At 43.8% G+C, this 6590-nt stretch overlaps 1 pseudogene; it reads left to right on the top strand.

The window, feature by feature from the left end:
• LOC108289327 overlaps positions 1-6343 on the top strand; it is a 24103-nt pseudogene extending 17760 nt beyond the window's left edge.
• The last annotated feature ends 247 nt before the right edge of the window (positions 6344-6590 follow it).

The raw sequence follows: 6590 nt of genomic DNA, 5'->3' as shown, positions 1-6590 counted from the left end.
AGCCGTTAATCACTTACAGCAAGAGGATAAATCGACAAAGATGGAGTCTCGCTCGCCACGCTGGAGTGCAGTGGCACAATCTCGTCTCACCGGAACGTCCACCTCCTGAGTTCAAACGATTCTCCTGCCTCGGCCTCCAGAGTAGCTGGGACTAAAGGTGGGCCACCACACCCAGCTGTGTGTGTGTGTGTGTGTGTGTGTGTGTGTGTGTGTGTGTATTTTTAGTAGAGACAGGGTTTCACCATGTGGGCCAGGATGGTCTCTATCTCTTGACCCCGTGATCCATGCACCTCAGCCTCCCAAAGTCCTGGAATCACAGGCGTGAGCACCGCGCCTGGCCAACTCCTGATATTTTGTAGACCCAGGGGCTAGAGGGAGGGTAAAGATGAATGATTAGGAGTGGAAAAGTAATAAATACTAAGTTCAGGTGAGGAAAAGTATTTCTAGGCTCTCTCCTTCCCCTCTGTAAGTAGGTCTCAGTAGACATACCTAAGGAAACCCTCAGGGAGAGCCCTTTATAAAGACTCCAGTGGATGCACGTGGTCTAGAAATGCAGCTGTGCTAACAACATGGCCAGCAAGGAGGACCAGAGTCTTGGCTGCAATTCCCTTCAGAGGCTGCAATGCATTCCTTGTGCACCACACATTTCTCTCCAAGGACTGAGAGGTACAGTTTTTGTAATTGCCTATCATTGGGGCTCATATACCACACATAGGTTTTCAGTCTAGAGTTGGACTTCTTAATTTTGTCATCACTTAGAGACAAATAATTTACAACTATGGCTAAATGGTTCTTTCTGCTGTAGGAAATGTATTCTTTAATGTAGGCTATTTGTTACACATGTAGAATGCCAACTAAAATAGTCCAGCTGTTGTTCACATATTTTGGGTTGAAAGACTGATAACTCACATGCAATTTCCCTAGCATAATGGAAGAGCTACATGACCTTGCAGTGAAAGTGCTTGAAAAATTTTACATAGAGCCATAATAATGAGGCACAATTCTGCAAACATTAGAATTATAGAATTATACACATATTTTAGATAAGATTTCAGTAAACATTCTATTTTTATTTCTGACATTCTATTGATAACATTTGCTTGTCAGTTTTGTTGAAGACAGTGAAAATAGCCTCAAATGAATGCTTATGTGACAAGTGTTCAATTGTCTTCTGAGTCGTTGCCCTTTGACCATTAATTGTATATATATGAAATAATATTTAAGAATCATGATTTTTAGGTTTAACAAATACTAGCCTACCACCATGCCTTTATATATTCAGTAATACACACAAACATTAATGAAGAATTCTTTTGGTTTCAGTAAAGGGTTTACTCATGTTTTTCATTAGTAAATACACCATTGGACAACATTCTGTTGAGAAATCTAGGGCTATATCTTCCATCTGCAGTTTCTCAATCCTCCCTAATTTGTGTTTATGAAAAGCCTTGTAAATATTAACCAAGGATCTCCCAGGTATCCCAAACTAACCCATCAACCATCACTCGTAGTCATTACTTTCAGAATGTACCTCTTTATATAGTTGAAAATGCAATGGCTTTGTTATTTATGAAACAGTGAAAAAGAAGTTTCCAGGTGGATGCTAATCAAATTTGTGTGTATTTTATAAGACTCTCAGAAAGCAGCATCTAGAAACAAAATGCCAGAGAAGAAGCTTTATTTAAATGGTTCCACAATGCATTCTAATACTGAATCTTGTGACCACACAAGTATATTATATTTATTTATTAATACTTAACTCTATTGAACATATATGTGGCAGAAGGGTTTAAATTTGTGTGAACTATTTTTAGAGTCACTGAAAAATATTTGGGGGGGGGTGTGTGTGCGTGTGTGTATAACTTTATCAAACTATGAGAATAACTCTAGGAAACCAGGACATTTACATACAGATAAAATATTTTACTGAAGATTCCTCAGACTATCCAGTTAAATTCTACTTAATTACATTCATTTTTGTTTATGAATTATTCAACTTTCTTTATTCCATTTACAATTAGATCATTAATTAGTGATCCACAAGAGTTTAAGTAGTTATTTAGAAAACCAAAACACCTTTTCCCCCTCATTACCTTCATTACTCAATGGTTTCTGTTTCATTATTTGCTGTTGTGGTTTGAACGTCCTCTCCAAAACTCATGTTAAAATTTAATTGCCATTGTGATGGTATTGATGGGAGTGGCAGCCCATCTGGAGGAGCCTCTGTGAGGATACCAGCGGCAGCAGGGGAGTTTCCCCAGGGCTGTGTGCTCCATGGGCCTGGCAAAAGATGGGAACAGGTGGGAGCCCCACTCACTTCCAAGTCGGTGGGGCAGGAGCCCCACCCTCCTGGATGTACCTACAGCTGCCAGGCCCTTGCTGCAGACGCAGGCATCCCTGTACTTGTGGCTAGGAAGACCCTTGCCCCTGCTGGCTCTGAAGTGCCTATTCCCATTGCCGGGCCTCTCCCCACTCTCGATGCCCACTTCAATTTTGTAGCAAAGTTAAGGCCAAGCTCGGGTGCTGTCATGATCCAGTTGGGGTTGCACATGCTCCAGGTGATGCTGACACGTCAATCCTCTGCTTCCTTAGCCCTCTCCAGACTTTGGACACCGATGAGGATGAGGGGGAAGCCAAGGGGAGGCTTAGGGCAGTTTGGCATGGTCCAAGAGGCACTTCTTGGCCCAAACAACCAGAGTGATGTATATGACATGTTGATGGTGGCAGGAGGCAGACAGGTTCCTGGGCAGAGAGTAACGGTCTAGGTGAAGCTCCACCTTCCAGCCAGGGGTAGCCTACAGCCTGGAGGCCAGGCTGTCAGTTATGGGTGGAGTCCAAAGCCTGGAAACAGGATTTATGGTGCTTTTGGGAGCTCACTCATGGCCACCCATGGACCAATCACCATGTACTTTGGGGCACCCATGGACCAATTAGGACCCCACAGCATACACACTCAGATTCAGACAGATGTCAGGACAACCTGGCAACCCACCTGCAGATAGAAGCTATGCACTTCACTTCTCCTCTCAGCTGGGGATTACAGACATTAGGATGACCCACCGCAGGTCTCCTCTCCACTGAGAACTGGACACTCACCGGGACAACCTGGGGAAAGGAGCCACCACTTTGGGTCTCCTAAGAGCTGTTCTGCTGCTCAGTGAAACTCCTCTCAACCTTGCTTACCCGTCAGTTGCTCACATATCTTATTCTTCCTGTTTGTGGGACAAGAACTCAGGACCCATTGAATGGCAAGACTGAAAGAGCTGTAACACAAACAAGGCTGAGCACCTTCCCCAACCCCCACCACACTGTGGGCAGCAAGATGGAGAGAAGAGGTGTGGGGACATTCAGGGAGCCCAGATCTAGGGATTCCCAGAGCTTGGCCTGTGACGCCTACTTTGAAGCTCTTCGGTTCCTTCCCTCTCCAAGCTTCCAGGTGCTACCACATTCCCCTCATTTAGACATGGGTGCTCACAGTGGAAGCCATGTCCTGTACATCTGGTCCAGTGACAGCCTCAAATGGAGCCAGCATCTCTGTCAGCACGTGGAGCTGCCCACCCTGCAGACAGCATGCCTGGCTGTGCTCACTGGCTGGAACCCATGTTCCCTTACCTATATACCCCTTGTTGCTCCATGCCTAGATTGCACTTGACAGATGTGGGATCCAGGCTGGTAATACAACCTAAGTGCAACCTGTCAAGCTGAGTGGGTGGAACAAGCCCAATGGAAGCAAGCAATACTCAGACAGAAGGTGCCTCTGACCACAGAGATTACTGGTTCTTGAAACAACACCCCAAGGATCCTAGGACAGTATTAAAAGATATGACCTTCATTAGACTATAAAGGCTCTGCCCTCATGAATGGACTAATGCTATTATTGTGGGAGTGGATTAGTTAGTGCTGGTATGGGTCCTTTATAAAACAATTAGCTTCCAGGTTCTGTGGCCCTCTCTTGTAATCCCAGAACTTTGGAAAGCTAGGTGGGAGGATCACTTGAGCCCAGATGTTTTATACCAAAGTGAGTGACAGAGTGAGACTCCATCTTTACAAAAAATTTAAAAACTAGTCAGCCATGTGGCTTGTGCCTGTGGTCCCAGGCACTACTCAGGAGGTTGAGATTGAAGGATTGCTTTAGCCCATGAGATCAGGATTGCAGTGAGTCATGATTGCACCACTACACTCCAGCCTGGGTTAAAGAGTGAGACCCTACTTCAAACAAACAAACAAACAAACAAAAAGACAGATTCACTCCTCTCTTTGGTAGTGTCACTTGCCTTTTCACTTTCTGCCTTCCGTCCTAGGATGATGTAGCACAAATGTCCTTACAAGATGCTGGCCCTATGCTCTTGACTTCACAGCCTTCAGAATTTTGAGTGAAATAAACAAATTTTCTTCAAGTTACTTAGTGTCTAGGGTTCTGAGGTAGCAGCAGAACACAGACAAAGGCACTTGATGAAATTAAATTTAAGTATTTGGGCATGTACTCATGTAGCCAACTAATTTGTTCTGTCCTTTACAATGTGACATCCATTGTCCAAATCTAGTATGATCCTCCCCAATGTATCTTTCACCCATTTTTTTAAAAATTATTTTTAGTACCACATATACCTAAACATTACCTTTTTAAGAAGGGTTATTGATTTTCACATAAATGTGTTAAAAAGCAATTTATGGCATGAATACAGGCATATGTGAAACATATCTGGAAGATCCTCCACACTTTAAGTGCTCAGGTTAGGATAAATGAAAAGAGTAATATAAGATTTTTGTTGATGTTGACTATTTGTAGATTCATTTCATTATACTATACAGAGTTCTGAAACAGGTGATAAAATTCTCATTCTATGAAATCTCCTGTCTCTGAGATATGATGTTAGGAACTGTGACAAAATGAGCAAAGATGGAGAAATGTTCAGTTTAATTCAACAAATATTTGTTTAACTCTTATGAACCATATATGTGCCAGGAATTGTACCAAGTATTCAGAAGAGCCAAAGTTGAACAAATCAAATCAGAAAATCAGTTGGACCCCTCTAATTACCTGGGCATTAGGGATTTTGCTGAAGCCCACAATTGTGTTGACCTGATGCAAACGGCTGCGATTTTTAGCCAGAAGCATTTTACTGAAGTGGTACAGCGTGAAGAGTTCATTCTTCTAAGTCAAGGAGAGGTGGAAAAGCTAATCAAATGTGATGAAATTCAGGTGGATTCTGAAGAGCCAGTCTTTAAGGATGTCATCAACTGAGTGAAGCATGCCAAGAAAGAGTAGGAAGAATCCTTGCCCAAATTGCTACAGTATGTATGGATGCCCCCACTAATTCCCACGTATTTCACGGATGTAATAGATGCTGATCTTTTCATCCACTGTAGTATAAAATGCAGGAATCTGGCTGATGAAGCAAGAAAGTTTCATCTGAGGCCTGAACTTCAGAGTCAAATGCAGGGACCCAGGACAAGGGCTGGCTTAGGTGCCAATGAAGTGCTTTTGGTAGTTGGGGGTTTCAGAAGCCAGCAGTCTCCCATCGATGTGGTAGAGAAATATGACCTCAAGAATCAGGAGTGGATCTTTTTGCCAAACATCACTTGTAAGAGACGTTATGTGGCCTCAGTGTCCCTGCATGACCGATTTTACATAATTGGTGGCTCTGACGGCCATTCCCACCTTAGTTCAGTGGAATGTCTAGACTACACAGCAGATGAGGATGGGGTCTGGTATTCTGTGGACCCTATGAATGTCTGACAAGGTCTTGCTGGAGCCACCACCCTGGGAGATATGATCTATGTCTCTGGAGGCTTTGATGGAAGCAGGTGTCACACCAGTATGGAGCGGTATGATCCAAACATTGACCAGTGGACTATGCTGGGAGATATGCAGACAGCCTGGGAAGGTGCCAGACTTGTAGTGGCCAGCAGAGTGATCTACTGTCTAGGAGGACATAATGGCTTGAATATCTTAAATTCAGTTGAGAAATATGACCCTTGCACAGGACATTGGACTACTGTTACACCAATGGCTACCAAGCATTCTAGTGCAGGAGTAGCCTTGCTGAATGACCATATTTATGTGGTGGAGGGATTTGATGGTACAACCCACCTTTCTTCCATTGAAGCACAAAACATTCGCACTGATTCCTGGACAACTGTCACCAGTATGACCACTCCACCATGGTATGTAGGGGCCACAGTGCTTCGGAAGAGACTCTATGCAATTGCAGCATGTGATGGTAATTCCCTGCTGAGCAGCATTGAATGTTATGACCCTATTGTCAACAGCTGGGAAGTCGTGACATCCATGGGAACCCAGTGCTGTGATGCCAATGTGTGTGTTCTCTGTGAGAAGTGACCATTGTTGGAGCACCATCCAGAGCTAGCGACCAGTCCAGTGGACAGCTAGTGGGAGAGTCAAGAATTCTTTCCAGAATATCTGTTTCTCACTATGTGCACAGAGTGATTACAGGCACCAGTACAGTGATGATTGTATTTATTTGAAACATACTTCCCTATGTCCTGCTTGTTGTTCCTGGGAAGGGTGGGTAACAGATACTCCAGGGAAAAGGGTGAAGATTGAATGGATGTGAGGGACTATATGG

This window comes from Cebus imitator, unplaced genomic scaffold, assembly GCF_001604975.1.
Source record: "Cebus imitator isolate Cc_AM_T3 unplaced genomic scaffold, Cebus_imitator-1.0 Scaffold17, whole genome shotgun sequence".
Lineage (NCBI taxonomy): Eukaryota > Metazoa > Chordata > Mammalia > Primates > Cebidae > Cebus > Cebus imitator.
Note: the sequence above shows the minus strand (reverse complement) of the source record. Positions and strands in the feature narration are given on the sequence as shown.